Raw genomic sequence first — 17,399 nt, 5'->3', positions numbered from 1 at the left:
ATTTGGAAACTGACTTCACTCTAGAGAGGAGGCAAGTTGGTTCTTCTAACCCCGTTTTTGTCTTCTACAGGATGCTCCTTGGGCAGAAAGAATGTTTTCTTAGCAACTTGGCCCAATGACCTCTCTTCTTTGCTCCAAGGGAGCCCCAATGGTAGACCAGTAACTCGACTGATGAGCTCAGGGGTAAGTTCTAGGGTCAAACCCCTAAAACTAACTGTGGCATGTGTCTTTGATTGTGGTCTCAGGGACATTAAAAACTCCTCAGTTATCTCCTCATCATGACCCTGAATTTTGTCAAAGAAGGATATCCAATTTGCTTGGGTGAAAAGGTCCACCACCTCAGGATGCTCGTGCGATTTGCTAGAGTTTGAGGGTTCTTTCCTTATGAATCCTCCTGGCATGGTGAGAGTGCTCTTTTTATGTTTTACTTAGAAAAGGAAATGCTCAGGCAACCAAACAGTCAATCTGAAATATAGGATAGCTGAATTTGGTTTCCCCTGAACCCAAGAAGGAATTTCTCGTGTGTCTAATATCAACTAGCACCAATTCCCTTGTTTTAAGACTGCTGTCACCCAGAACTCGACTATTTGCTTATGAAAGGAAGAATTTTGTTTTTACAGGCAGAGCAAAAGGATCAGGTTCTCTTCTCAGCACACAGACAAATATGCAAATCCAAAATTTTTTTACACACGCACAGGCTAGTCTCCACAGTTGCATATATCTTCCCTACAGGAGAATTTAAAAAGAAAATGTGGAGGATATTTTTGATGCAGGGAAACTGGGGAAACTCAGTGCAATATGTAGGCAAACGTTTTACTTCCACTACACAGGCAGAATTTTCCTCTGATTTTCCAATCTGATGCTGTTCAATTCACCACCTTGCACAAACACACCATGCATAGAGGAGTTTTTTCGAGCCTACCTCATTTGGAGCTCCAAATTCAACGAAAATCCCAGGTTTTCCTGCTCTGTAAAGCTGTTCTGCCTTTCTTGTAGAACCCTTCCTGTAGAATGAAACTGCGCTTCCTGTAGAGCCCGATAAGCAGGAGGGTTTTGAAAAATGGCCGAGAAAGACCGGTTCGCTGCTATGGAGGTGGTATGGAGCTTGTTGCAGCTGCAGGGACAATGATAAAATGGAAACAACGGTGGTGAGAGTATTTCAAAGATGAGTTCGATTGGCTGTTTATGGAGACTTCCGTTGATGGAGGGTGAGCTGGCCAAGTGCACGTTGGCCCCATGCAGACCCTTGGCTCCCACTGTAGTGTTATTATGAAACTGTATGTTCTCTACCTGTTAATCACTTGACATCAATTGCGCTGGAGTTCAAAACATCTGTCACTACCTGTTTTTTAAATTTCACGTGAGTTGACTATACACGTATGCTGTATGATTTCCGGCTGAGCGCTGTAGAACTGGACAAGGCACTGTCTGAATTAGACGAGGGTGGCTAGTTAGCTGGCCACCGATCTTGTTTAATCACAACCATCTCACTGTCCATGCAGTTCTTAAATTACATTCATGCAACAGAGGAACGGGTTTAGTCACTTACCTGGAAGTCGAATGCGTTTGCTGTGAGGTGCTGTGGCCTTTCCTTCTGCTGCATGTCTTTGTTTCTGTGGATGCATGCTTGTCTAGTTGCTAATACGTGGATATTTTTCTTGTGCAGGTATCCTCTGGCTAGATCTAAGCTACAGGAGTCTGCTTCCACCTTCAGATTTGCACCCTCATGCTGCTGATGCTAGATTTTTGCAGGACAGCGACTTGTTTTCTCCATAGCTCCCAAACGATAGATCGGATTGACCTGAAATTTTTTGAGCATGTTTCTATCATCGTTATGCACCTCCCATAGAAAAATTGTGGTCAATGGATGAACAGATTTCGAGAAAAACTAAAAATGGCTGAAGGTGACAGAGGTCAATTTCTCGGAAACCGTGCACTGGAATTGGCTGAAATTGCTTGGGCAGGTTACTATCACCCATATGCATCTCCCCATGAAACAGGTTTTGAAATGGATGCACGGATATGGAGAAAATGCAAAAATGGCTGAAGGTGATGGAGGCTGATTTCTTGGAAACCGTGCACTGGAATTGGCTGAAATTGCTTGGGCATGTTGCCATCATCCCTATACAACTCCCCATAAAATAGTTTTTTAAATGGATGCATGGTTTTCAAGTTAGGGAAAAAACAAATTTCTGCTCTATGTATTTTTGTATCAGAGCATTCTGTAGTTTTTGCACAGTAAGGAAAAAATGAGCTTGGGCTGTAATGCAGACTTAGGTCTCGGTTGATGAGGAATCTAGACAAAGGGTAATAGGTATGGTGAGTGAAAAACTACTGCTTGATTTGTCATTAAGGAGTTTTTGCTGGTAGTATGAAGAAAACAGGATTTCTGTGTGTGACTGTGCAGGAACATAAAAAAAATGAGTGCAATGGAGGTGTACAGAGATGGGAAAAGGTGACATATGGCAATGGATGGAAGTACGAATGTTTATAGGCCTCATGAACAGATTCCCAACCTTCGGGTCCTCCTCGGAGATCGATCTTGGCTTGTTTGTAGGCTCTACAGGATCTTCCTGTAGAAGACACAGAACTTCCTGTAGAAGGTGAAATCTCAGTCCGAATGAGACCAAATCTTGGGAAAGGGTAGTGGTCATGGAGGAATGGATTGTGAGGGATGCTTGCAGCCTGGTGCTGACCTCTGTCTTTGTCTTGTGCGATCCTCCTAACCTGCAATGTCCTTCCTGCAACCTGCAATTTATTCACCAGAAATTAGGTCTATTTTTCTTTTTCTCTTTGTTTTTTTTTTTTTAAAACAACTAGGGTGCTTCAAGGAGGTTTTCACCCAGGGATCTTATTCCCTTTTTCTTTTCTCTTCTTTCTAACCCATTGACCGCCTCATGGAGGTTTTCAATCAATGAGCCAATCTGAGGCGCCTCCAAGGAGGTTTTCACCTTAAATTTTTATTTGTTTTCTCTTATTTTTCATTTTTTTCTTTTTCTTTTTTCTTTTTTTCTACCCTACCCTACTTGAAAAACAAAATCATTTTCAAGTATAAGAATACTTCCAATGGAGCCATGTGCACATCGAGATGATAGACAAAATGATGTGGAGGCTTGAAATGCATGCTTTGACAGGTATCCAGATTTCAGAGACCAAATGATTTGACTTTGAAGGGATCAAGCATAGCTGAGGAAGAGAGTATTGCTGCAACTTAGTGACCGTCTGGAACCATATCTCAATATAGCTCTGATATCCTTGGTCCTTTTACTGATCTGGATCATTCTTCATGTCACCTTCTACCATGAACTTCTCATCTTCTTCTTTTTTCTGATTTTTCTCTTGAATACATGGAGGATTTGATGGTAACCATGAGGGAGCTCTCTTGATCTCTAATTTTGATGTCTTCTCTTCATCAAGTGCAACCCATGGTTCTTTGCTCTTCTCTCTTGCATCTTATTCTGCTGGATGTGGTCCTTCAGTGATATCAATATAATCACTTTCTTGCAATACTCTTCCTGAGCTATGGTGAATATCATTGAGCTCAAAAGGAGTTGTTTGGAAATGTTGTGCCTCAGCATTTTAATTGGGTTGAGCTACTCCAATGTGTGAGTTTGGAAATGGTGGTACGGGTAGTTGAGTGGGGGTGTATATTTGAGATGGATGTGGATGGGGTTGTGGTTGGGCAGGTGGTTTCCCACTATATACTTGCTGAGCCTACCTGTTATTTGGGTTTGGGTTCGGTTGAGTAGGCATTTGGGGCTGCCTTGGTGGAGCAGGAGGCGATGGTTGCGGTTGAGCAGGTGGTGGAGGAAAAGGAGCGGGAGGAGTGTTGTACTGGGGCCTCCACCCCTGATGAGGTGCATTCCACTGAGGTTGTGGCTGAGCGTAGGGGTGAAATGGATGAGCAACTGGTTGGGCATAATATGGAGATGTGAAGGACCAAGGAGGAGGTGTGGATCAGGAAGGATGAGCAGGGGGACCCCAAGAAGGCATGGAAGTGGCTTGATATGGGTTGTAATAGGTCTGGGATGTCCCTTGCATTCCCTGCTGGTAAGGTATGGGTCCATGTGGCCTCCTTTGGTTCATATAATAGAGTGGTTCAGTGGCTCCTTTGGCCCTCTGATATGCAGCTTTAATTCCGGGCAAGGAAGGGCACTGATTCGTAGGATGGTCTCCTTCACAGATAAAACACACTTCTATGGAGTGCAATGGACATTCGTTCCTAGGATGCTTTCTAGTGCACCTAGGACAAAAAATGGCCAAAGCCCTCTCGGCTTCCTCTTGCTTCCTTTGGTTCCGCAAGGCATCCATTTGCATGGCAAGAAACTGCCTCATCTCGCTCTTGAAATCTTCCAACATGTTTCCAATTTCACCTTCAATGGATGAGTTGGAAGAAAAGGTACTACTCCCAACATTTCTGTTTTCAACCATTTGCTCCAGAGGAATGTTTTCTTCTTCTTCTCCCCTAGAGGTTCTTTAAAACATGTCTTGCTGTCCACCTAGGGGTTCTTCTTAATCACAGCCATTGAAGAAGAGAGAAGGTTGGCTGTGTGAAGCAGTGGGGGTGTTGTGTAAACATTTTTCTGACTTATCTGTACTCCTACAAGGCATGAAAAGAGATCTTTTTGGTTGATTTTTATTTTTTTTCTGCTTGTACCTGTAAAATTGAAATAGATTGAACTGCACCTAACTAAAATCTATCTTGTTGAAATGAAAATGTAGAATTGAAATGAAAGCAGGAAAGGACTAATCTATTTTGCTGAAATGAAATTGCAGAATTGGAATGAAAGCAAGAAATGCTAATCTACGCTTGCTGAAATGAGATTGCGGAATTGAAATGAAAGCAGGAAATGATAATCTACACTTGCTGAAATGAAATTGCGGAATTGAAATGGAAGCAGGAAATAGCTAATCTATGCTTGTTGGAATGAAATTGCGGAATTGAAATGAAATAAACTACTTAGCAGAATGTTGCAGAAAAAAATAGAAGAAAAGCAGTAATCACTAACACTCTGATGCTTCCCCGGCAATGGCGCCAAAAAGATGGTGGGCCCCAGTATTGCACCAATGATGTTGCAACTCCTGGGACTCCCTTCTTTACTTTTATCAACCCGGTTGTTTGTAACAAACTTGGAAGCGACGGTGCTATATGCACAAGTACTAGCTCTTGCCGCAGGCTGTCACTTGATCAGCTGGCACAAGTCCGCTAGGAGCTTAAGCCAACTTCTATGAGCTCTTAGAAGAAGCTTTTAACTGTGATGGATGAAAGCTAACTCAAAGGAGGCTAGTCTACTTGCAGAAAGAAGCTGAAAGCTGAAAAGAAACACAAACCCTAGTTTTTACCAACTAGCCCTACTGGTGCAAGAAAAGAGATGAAAGCGGTGGAAATGGATGCCATTGAATTTTAGAAAGGTAAAATGCATGTGACTAAGCTACTTCTACAGTAAAATCTAGAGAAAACATCTTTTTGCATTTTTGAGTAATTTTGCAGAATTATTATGCATGTGCTTTAACTGTTTTTGACTGTGCAGAGGTTGATTGGCGAAAGGAAATGGAGTGGGCGCTTGCAGGAGGTTGGGAAGGTGAGAAGAGGACCTAAGGGGTCCCTAGGACCTAAGGGGTCCCTAGGACCCTTCCAGAGAGTTTCACAGTGATCAGATCTTGAAAAATTGCTCACGTGAACTTCTACAGGAAGTCTGTAGGGGTTCTACAGGATGTTCTACAGTTTGTTCTACAGGAAGATCCGAAAGAGGATTTTGGAGGGTTGATGGTGGAAAAACGGTGGGAAAGTGGAAATGGAGGTTGGATGAGGATGTGAAGGGGTCTAGGACCTGGTGAATGAAGCTAAGGAGTGATTAAGGTGGTTGGATTTGTTCAAGGATGGAGGGAGCAATGCTGCACAAGAATGTAGAAATTAGGGCAAAGTGGGAAAGTGTGGCAAATGAAGGGAAGGAATCTTGGATTAGGGGTTGGAGCAGGTTGTATGATGGAGGAAGGATAGGCAAGGAGGTATTGCAGGTGTTCTGCACACTATTTTCCAAAACTGATCAAACAAAGACTAGGAAAACCAAAGATCTAGCTATTTTGACCTAAAAACCAGAAACATGATGAACAAAAGTTTATAAACAAGGAATCATGCAAGATAACTATGGAAACTAAGCAAGAATAGATCTAAACATGTAAGTACAACTAATATCAACTTTTCCAACTAAAAATCTAACACTAGCAATTGCATCAAAAGACAAAAACAGTGTTTTTGTGGCAGCAAGTATGCTTTGGTCTCAGCTCATGGTCCCAAGGAGGGAGAGATGGGATCAAGGATTGCTTGATGGCCTTTTTGCAGATATTTTTCTTTACCAAACTACCAAATCAACCTGAAGTATGAAAAGCTATTTTAATCATCAAAAACAACCTAAGTAACAAAGCAAGATTTTAACCTAAATAGAAGAAATTATTCTATGAATGCAGCAAAGACACATAAAAGTAAACAAAGGAGGTACTGGCACTTGGGTTGGTCCCAAACCCAAGAGCTACAGCCTCCTAAGAAAGATTAGAGCTATTGCAAAGCTGGATTCATCTTTATTGATCAAGAAATAATAGTTACATCCCAAAAACTGTCTACAAGAAAAAGCTTGAAAATGTGCTGATACAGAGCTGCATTAAAGTGCGAAAATAGACTAACAAAATGACTAACCTATTGACTAAAATCTAATTGCCATCTAAATAACTGAACTGAGGCCCTAAGCCTTCTTATTTATACAAATTGAGGACCCCAACAGTCCTCCTAAACTTTAGGAACTCAGCTGCCAAAACTTGCAGTTAACAATAGTCCTACTTGACTTGCTTGGCTGCCCCTTGTGCTCCGAGATTTGATGGAGAATTCGAGGTAAGGGCTCATAAATGAAGGGGACACCTTCCTACAAATCCTCTCCCTTGTTCTTCCACGAATTTGGCTGCCAAGTGCTTATTAAACCTTTGATTTTGTCTCAAAATTGACCAAAAATCTGCATAAAGCACACATTAGACTTTTTGGCATAATGACTAACCCAATTCACTCTATTAACATAAATATAATCAAAAACATGAAATAAACTAATGATAATTGTGGATTAAGTCGAATTAGGAGGCTGAATGAGCCCATATAATTACCCATTTCTGGGGCTCATCAATTTGTTGTAACTAGCCTTGAAGTGTGGGCTTGTATATGGTAGCCTGACCATAGACATAATCAATGATGATCTTGGAGTCCCCGAATATGTGAATAGTAGGAATATCCAGGAAATTAACAAACCAGAGTAGGCCCCATAATGCCATTGCCTCTGCCTTTGTATTAGTGCCTTTACCCGCACCCCAGTGAACATGATATGCCTGCTCAGGTGAAAATAGGATCAAGAAACCACATCCACATGTGTTGCTTTGTGATGCACCGTAAAAAAACCCCGCAGGGTATATGATCTTTGGGCCTGTTTTTGTTTTTTTAGACTTTTTAGTGTTCATGCCCATTTGTAGTTCAGATGAGAGTGTGCTTCTGATTCTTTCTGTCACCAATGCACTGTTTTCTCTGTAGTTGTTGAAGATAATGTTGTTCCTCCATCTCCAGATCTCCCAAAGGAAAATAGGAGGAATATAGCGTCAGGTAATGTGTTGCTGACTCCACCATTCAAGGCAGTCAGACATGCAAGTGAACTGTGGGAGTTGGAGACCATATATGGCAGCCAGATTTTGCCAGATTTTAGAAACAATAGGACACATAATGAACAGATGCCAATTATCTTCTTCCGCACTCCTGCAAAGAACGCAAATCCCAGGACCAGACCAATTTCTTTTTTGAAGGTTTTCCCATGTCAAATTTTTATTTCTCCAGACTAACCAAAGAAAAAGAGTGTTTTTTGTAGGGATGTGAGAATTCCAAAATTTAGAAAACCAGCATACCTCAGGATGTATGGTGTCCCAACAACAAAGTTGGTGATATGCATCTGCCACCATGATGTTGTCGCCCTTCATTTTTCCCCTCCATACAATCGAATCTCTTTCCGCATCTCTGTGAATTCCGGTCAATTGTAGTTGTGTGCAGATCTTTTCCCAATCCTTTGCATTCTGTCCAAACAATCTCAGCACCGCAGAGCGCTTCCAAATAGGGAAACTGTTATTCCAAGTCAAAATTATTTATTGCTAGAAGAATATGCCCTTGTTGTTAAGACCATGTAGGAGGGGATCCGAGATATTGTCAAGATCATCAAGGCTCGGATGTAATCCCGTCCAATAGCGATGTGGTTTCTCGAACCCAGTTTCCATGTGAGCAGTGATAGAAAATAATGACGAATCTTTGTAAAGTTGTGCCAGACAGCAGAGCCGATGTTGCAGCCAATACATCCCCTACGCATCCAAACCATAAAGTCGATGTCCTTCAGGTATTTATGTTTTATGATTGAACTCCAGGTGCCATCTCCAAAGATCCCTCGCCATAAAGATTTGAGCAAAATAGCATAGCCAAATCTCTTCAAATTCATAATGGTCCAACCTTCCAGACGCTTCGGCATGGAGATATGATCAATTTTGGTAAGAATATATTTATGCTTCTGTCGCAATCCAGACCAGATGAAATTAGCAATGATCCCATTTAATTTTTTGATGATGGTGATGGGAAGATGGAATAAGTGTGCCTAGTACACACCCATTTGAGTTATCACAACCTGAGTTAGAGTGAAGAGGCCTCCCATAGAAAGGCATCTAAATTCCCAGCCCGAAATTTTCTGATAGAATCAGTCAACAAGCCACTGTCAATCTAGGATCATGTAATTACATGGCTTAATATGGAAGCCAAGATATTTCATACCTCTAGACATATGCTTGGAAGCAACCCCAAACAACCTTGAAATGTAGTCAGTAATATCCATATCGAAATGATAATGAACAATAGAGGATTCACTTTGATTCATTATAAGACCAGTTGCATTCCTAAATTTAGTGAAAATATGGAAAAGGTGTAGCCAAGAAAACCTATTGAGGATCCCCATGATAAGCACGTTGTTGACAAAGACACTGTGGGAGGTGTGAATATTTCTCCCGACGTGGAGTGGATGAAAATGGCCTTCAACAGCAACATTTGAGATGTGTAGGCTCAATCCATCCAACTCCAGAATAAAAAGGAGGGGTGAAAGATAAAAACCCTTTTGGACTCCCCGCCTAGCCTTGAAGTATGTCTTTGGGTATCCATTTATAAACACTATGAATTGAATACTTGATATGCATGCCATGATCCACTCAGTGGCACAAGATTATATACCCACCTTGTGGATAACCAATCGCACCCCAATCCAGACAGTCAAAGACTTTTTTAAGGTCCACCTTCATGATTGCAGCACTTAATTTCTTACTGCTAATAGAATGCAGACACTCCTGTGCGATTGCAACGGCGTCATGTATCTGTCGATTTTTAAGAAAACTAAATTGTTGGGGAGAGATGAACGAGGAGAGGGTGAGCCACATACGGTTTGCAATGGTCTTGGAGATAATTTTATAGACAAGATTATAGAGTGATATGGGGCGGAAGTCTGAGAAGGTATGAGAAAGTGGCTTCTTCGGAATCAATGCAATATAGGTGGAGTTTAAGAGGGGATGAACATATCCCTGTACCCAAGATTCTTCAACCAAGTTTACCAAATTAGATTGAAAGAGGTCGAAAAAATGAGTGAACAGTTCGACAGTCCAACTGTTAGGACCGAGGCTCTTGTCGCCTTTGAAAGATTTGACCTCCAATATTTCCGCCATCGAGACAGATTTGAAGAGGGCCCGATTTGCATCATCGTCGAACATGATGGGGTAGTGTTGAATCCCCCAAATTTGATCCTCTAGGAAGTCCAGTGTTCTTTGGCAGTAAGCTTGTTGAAAATGGGAGACGACGGCCCGACTAATATCCTTTTGTGTATGGCATTTGTTTCCATTTGTATCATAAATCTCCCATATAGAGTTTGTTCGACGCCTGTAATTAGCATATATGTGGAAGAACTTGGTGTTTTGGTCACCTTCCCGGATCTAGATTGCTCTGCTCTTTAATCTCCATGTAGTCTCCTTGATATGCAACAGTTTCTGCCTTTGTGATTCCAATGCATGTATGCGGCTTCGAATGTCATCTGGGAGAGAGTGTCCAGATAAGTGGGGGCGGATCTCCAGGAGTTCCTTTTTAATAGCTGCAAGATCTCTGTTCAAATGCCTCTTCTTCCTTATCTCCCACTGCTTTGTCTCCTTCCGCAGGACCCCAAGCTTATCCAGAAAGTACCTCATATGGGAGGGGTGTCGAATCACATCTCTGTGCCATACATCATTTACAAGATCAATATATGCGGGATCCTCTAGCCAAATCCAGTTAAATTTGAAGGGAAAGCCACCACGGTACTCATCCCGTCGCCAGTGGAGAGCAATAGGGTGATGGTCAGATATGTGGCAGCTGATAATTTCAGAGGAAACCATCCCTAGCCGCTCGATGATCTGTTCATGCAGAAGAAAGCGATCAAGTCGCTTAGCAATGTAACCCACACTCGACCGTCTGTTATCCCAAGTAGGAATAATAGTGGAGGGACAAATATCCACCAAATTGTGTTCCAGGATAATATCTTTAAACCTGTTCGCCATGACATCGGCCCTTCTGGTGCAGCCCTAGTTCTCATGCGAACTGACAGTGAAATTTAGATCTCCCGCAATGACCAGTGAAGAAAGGTCAAGTAACTCTGTCTCAACCAAATGTTGCCAAAAATAATCTTGATCGCGGTAAGGAGCATATACATTGAGGATATGAATTCGACCCAAGAGGCCACGGATGTGACTAACAAGGAGAATCCCAGCAAAGCAGGAGAAAGCCCTGCCCTTTACCCATCGAGGATCCCAGATAGCGATCAGGCCACCTGTGTGTTTGGGTGCATCTATGGAACTTAATATTATTATAAATAATATTAATCTTAAAAAAAATACAATACACAATTGCATCTTCCTTTAAACTATATGAAATTCACTCTGGTTGAAATATGGAAAAAATCATCCTACGTTGAATATGATTGTGAACCATTTCATTACACCTATAATTTGGATAGATTTATATGAAGGGAGGGCACGATATTGTGTTTAATGCTTGGGCCTCAAAGACCCAATACATGTAGGCTCACACAACAAAGTTTTTACCTCGCAAATATATTGGTGCTTTAGTATCCTATATATATATATATATATATATATATATATATATATATATATATATATATATATATATATATATATATATATATATATATATATATATATATATATATATATATATATATATATATATATATCTGTGGGTGTGTGTGTATTTGTTGGTATAGATTCATTTTAATTACAGATTTAATATGAGTCGAGAGGGATCAAATTTCTTCAAGTGTAAATTTATTTTAGAATGCAAAAAATAATGTTTAATTTTTTATTATTTAAATAGTTTTTTTGAATGTCATAGAGAATAAATAACATGTGCATTAAGTCATTTTATCAATACATTAAACTGGTTTTTTTGTTATTAATATATTTTTAAGTATAAGTAAATATTAATTTATAATAAAATAATTTATTAATATCTTACATTGGATATTTTATTCTATACAACATTAAAATATTTTTTTTAATGTTTTTTTTTTTTTTTTTTTTGATATAGATATATATGAAGTTGATATCACATGTTAAAATATTTTTGAAAAATAAAATGTTTTAATATCTTACATGTCTTTTTTACTTCTAATTACTTTACATGAAATTATATTATGTTATATGGAACAAATATATCTATATATATATATATATATATATATATATATATATATATATATATATATATATATATATATATATATATATATATATATATATATATATATATATCTATCATATTTTTATTTTTTTTGTTATAGTTGACATTGTTTTTCTATTTAGAGAATATTTTATTTTTATTTTAAGACAGATATGAATATTTGCACATCACCTTTACATTGGGATGTAGAATAAACCTCTCGACTCAATTAAACATGAACATGTAAACATATATGAGTTGATTTTATTATACTTTATAGTCTTAAAACCTATTAATTTCATAACTAAAAAGAGAGCCAACATATCTGGCCATTTTTTCATAAAGTGTTGGTCAATAAAGTATTTTATCACACAAACGAAGGCATAAAACATGAGGCTTGGGTCATTGTACGACTAAAATCAATATGAGAGGCCCAAATTATGTGCAATGTGAATCAAACTATTGCTAATGGCGTAAGTAAAATTGAAATCAGCAGATTATTAAAACCCAAACAACCAAGGTTGTAAGTCTTATTGCCTAAACTGTTTTGTAATGAAAGTCAAACTAATTCCATAGGTCAGATTCAACTTGACATATATAGCTATTTCCGTGCCAATTTCTTTCTTTCAGCATCCAATTTCTTTGAGTGGAAAAAAATTGCCAAGTAAAATGAGAAGCAAAGGAATCTTTGCAGGTTGTTTATCAACCAGGGCAAGCATGGTGTATACATTGTTTGTCAACCCCATTAAGCACCCATGTAGGTGGTTTATCAGTTCAGGGCAAGCTCGGTGTCTTATCTATCGTTGCAGGCACCAATGTTTTTCACCTCTCAACAAACACTTGATTCCTCAATCCAATCTCCTTATGTGCACCAATTATTTCTCATGGTATTATAATTGAATCAAATTGGCTGAAGGAGAGTTTTTTTCCTTTCCTCCCTCTTTTTCCTCCTCTTTTTGCCATCATGAATCCTCCTTCTTAAGAGAAAAGAGTCACTTTGGGTTGCTCTTCATGGGCCTTCCTTAGGAAGTTACCCATTCCCAACCCGAGGAGACATTTTCCAAGCTGTGGGTGAAGGTGAATTTAATTCTAATAATTACTTTTAAGTGTTCAAGGTGGTGGTATGGAGGTTGCTTAGACCCTAAACTTCCTTTTCTCCTCTGATTACACATAAAACAAAAAAAAATATGTGGATGTTTATTTGTTCCCATGTTAATAAAAAGAACACATGTATATATCTATATAGCTTTAAATTGACCATTAAAACACACAATTTTAGGCTTTTCATAATTGACAATGGATTATAATAGATTTTATTGTAATCAATAGTCTTAATTTTAACACCAACTATCTCATTATGTAATTAAATTATATTTTTTTTACAATTAAGTCTAATTAACTATAAAGAAATTAAATTGTGGTTAAATATAATTACAATATTCATAAGGCATCATAATCAATTATAAGTTAATCTAAGCACCATTATTTATGTTTAACTAATTTCTTACTTAATATTGAAATCATGTTGATGACACTAATAAGATCTTTATTATCAAAAAATAGTGGAAGCTTTGTTAGTAATTAAACACTGCACTAAGATGCTTAGTTGTGTAAAAAATGTTTACAAAGTTCATATAGACACAGGCATGTTAAAAACCCCACCCCCTTAAAGGAACACCGTCCCAGGTGTTCTTACAAATGGAAGAAAAATAATTAAACAAGATTCAAGCTACACACTAGCAACTCTTGTACACCCTTTACATGTTAAACAGAAATGGGTACAATGCTTTAATTTGATCTGTATGTTCCCAAGTTTCCTCATCAGGTCCGAAGTGTTTCCATTGCACCTTGACTTGCTCTATCGTTCGATTACAAATCACGATCTGCCTCTAGTCCGGGATGCATAAGGGTTCAAGTTGGAATTCTCCCTCGGGTTCCACATGTATCACAAACCAATCAATCACATGATTAGAATCACACACATACTTTTTCAATAAAGATATGTGGAATACATCATGTGTTTTCATTGTTGGTGGTAGGGAGAATCTATAAGCCATTGGTCCAACTCGCTCCAAAATTTGAAAGGGTCCACAAAATCTAGGTGCCAACTTGGCATAGGATCCCACTTTCAGTGTGCTCCTACTTGGTTTGACTCAGAGATATGAATGATCCCCTATCTAGAACTCCTTGTGTGTTCTTTTTTGATCTTCATATCTCTTCTGTCTATCCTGTGTTGCCTTTATTTTTTACCTAATGTGAATGACTTCCTGATCCATTTCCTTTAAGATATTTGGAACAAGAGTTATCCTATTTACTGGGTCATCCCGGTCGATAGGTGTATTTCATCTCCTATCACACAACCTCTCAAATGGGCTCATCTTTAGAAATTCTTGGTAGCTATAATTATATGCAAATTCAACCAAGGGAAGATATTCCTCCCACTTATTTGGTTGATTCATTACGTACATTCTCAGCATTTCCTCCAACACCCTCTTTAGTATCTCAGTTTTCATGTGTGTCTGTGGATGGTATGTTGTACTGAATGCTAACTGAGTCCAAAATCCAACAAATAATTCCTTTGAAAAGTTGTAGGTGAACTTAGCATCCTAGTTTGAGATTATTTTTTTGGGTGTCCCATGAAATCTAAATATTTTCTTCATAAAGATTTGTGCAATATCAATGGATTTGTGGGTAGATTTAACATGTATGAAGTGAGCTACCTTACTTAGCTTTTCCACTAGTACCATGATGGCATCATGTTGTCTAGGCGTACTTGGTAATCCTGTGATGAAGTCCATGGATATGACTTCCCGCTTCCACTTTGGGATTGGAATCAATTGTAGGATTCCAACTGGATGTCTACATTCCACCTTTACTTGCTGACATTCCATACACCTGAGAATATATTGAACAATTTCCTTTTTCATATCTGGCTGATAATACATCTTTCTTATTGTAGTAATCAATTTCTGATACCTAGGATGACTTGAGTATGACCTTTTATGAAAATCATCTAGAACAAGTCCTTTCAAGTTGTCTATGCAAGGTATATACCATCAGTCTTTGAATTTTAACATCCCATCCTTAGTCAATGTGTAGTCTTTACTTAAAGATCCATGTGGTTCTTTTTGTAAGCAACCTTGCACATACTGGAAATGTTCATCTTGTACCAATGCTTCCTTAATTTTTCCCTGATGTTAGATTCAAAAGAATCTATAATGGCTAAGTGGTTCACTTGTAGACTCCTGCTAAGTTCATCAACCACTTTGTTCTCCTTTCCCTTGATGTACTTAATCTCGAAGTAAAATTCATTGATGAAATCAAACCATCTAGCTTGTCTCACATTCAATTTGGGTTGATCAAATAAATATTTCAATCCCACGTGGTTTGACATTAGTACAAACTTCTGCTAGATCAGATAATGTCTCCACATTTTTAATGCATGAAAAATTGTTGCAAGTTCTAGGTCATGGGTGACATAATTTCTTTCATGTTCATTTAATTTCCTTGTTTCATAGAAAATTACATGTCCCTCTTGTGTTAATACCCCGCCTAATCCTTTTATGCAAGCATATGTACAGACCAAGAAGTCTTTCTCTGGATTAACAATCCTTAAAATGGGTGCATGTGTGAGGAGATGTTTGAATTGTTCAAAGCTAGCGACACATTCTAGTGTCCACTGGAAACTTACCCCTTTTCTCTATAGAGCTATTATTGGATGTCCAATATTTGAGAAATATCTAATGAACATGAGATAATATCCAACCAACCCCATAAACAATCTAACTTCAGTGACATTTTTGGGGGTGGGCCATTCCATGATGGCCTTGTTTTTCTCGGGGTCCACAACTACACCTTCTTTTGAAATCACATGCCCCAAATATTGGACCTGTGTCTTAAAGAACTCAAATTTACTAATTTTAGCATATAACTTATGTTCTCTTAGTATCTTTAGTACTACCTTTAAACGTTCCTCATGTTCCTCTCTGGTTTTTTAGTAGACCAAAATATCATGCACAAATACCAAAAAACCTTGTTTAGGTATGGGCTGAGCACATTATTCATCAAGCACATAAATGTAGTTGGTGCATTGGTAAGTCCAAATTGTACCAACATAAACCCGTAGTGCCCATACCATGTTTTGAATGTTATCTTATGGATTTCTTCATCCTTGATCCTGACCTGGTGATAACTCAACCTTAAGTCAATTTTCGAAAACATTGTGGCTCCTCTTAGCCAATCAAACAAATCATTGATCCTCAGCATGGGGTATTTATTCTTTATTGTTTCTTTATTAAACTATCAATAATTGATGCATAATCGCAATGTGCCATCCTTTTTCTTCACAAATAGAACCAATGCTCCCCAAGACAACATATTGGGCCTAATGTACCCTTTATGCAACAAGTCCTTGAGCTACAATTTTAGTTCCATAAATTTAGGGGTGCTCATGTGATAAGTTGTCTTGGAGATTGGCACCATTCCAAGGATTAACATGATAGAGAAATCAATGTCTCTCTTAGGTGGAAATCTTAGTATTTCATCTGGGAATACATCACTCTACTACAGTAAGATGGGGTACTTGTCACATTTGGTATTTTTGTATTCTCCTACCCTAGTCACCTGAATAATGAATAAAGTACACCCATTGAAACTGCACTTCTTTGCTTGAATTGCTGAAATTGGTCTCACATAATGGGTTTCTTTTTCCCTTGTAATGTTCTTTCCTCACCTTCTTCATCTAGGCATTTCGGTGATTTATTATAACAATCTAACTTGGTCCTGTGGATTTCTAGCCAGTCCATTCCAATCAAGACATCATATGAACCCAACGAAAGAACGTTGAGATTTGTAGTTGTATGTTTATAGGTGCCATGATATACCAATTATGTTACTTTCTTCTTAGCTATTGTGGCTAACTGAACCATCCATGCCTTGGTGTGCTCTTTCTTTTGCAAATTGCATTCTTTTACTAATTTAGGGCTAACATAACTAAGGTTAGATCCAAGGTCGATTAAAATTGAAATAGGTTGATTAGTGATCTTACCTTCCATCTCGATAATTGAGGCTTGGTGATCAACTTGTCTATTGTCCAATGCAGTGTAAATCTGAGGCATACTTTGGGCTACATCATTTACTGTCACCGTTTCTTCCATGTTGTATAACCTTTTGTCACTCTGATTTTGTTGTTGAGGGAAGTCACTTCATAGGTGATTTCCCCCACATTTCGAACATTCTATTTTGGTAACTCACTGCTTCATTTTTAGCTAACTTAGAAGGTTTCTCTTTGTTAGCAAGGGCTGTTCGGTGAGATTCACCTTTGGCATAAGTGGTGAATTTCCCCCCTTTTCCCATCTTCTTATGCCCAAATGGTTTTGACCCTTTCCCCTTGAAGTTGCTCTGATCTTTCTTATTCTAGTCCATCTGGTTCTCAGTCTTGTGTCTAGATTGTTCATAGCAGTAACCAATTTTCCAAATAGTATCTTCCAATGTTTTAGGTTCATCAAATTCGATCTGATCTCTAAATGACTGAGGTAATCCACTAAGGTATCTTTGGATTTTTACTTTTTTTTCCTTAATATATGGC

This window comes from Pinus tabuliformis, chromosome 9 (genome assembly GCF_031772625.1).
Source record: "Pinus tabuliformis cultivar Carrire ecotype Pingquan chromosome 9, CPIR1, whole genome shotgun sequence".
In the NCBI taxonomy this organism is placed as follows: domain Eukaryota; kingdom Viridiplantae; phylum Streptophyta; class Pinopsida; order Pinales; family Pinaceae; genus Pinus; species Pinus tabuliformis.
The sequence above is the reverse complement of the archived record's forward strand: the minus strand, read 5'-3'. Positions refer to the sequence as shown.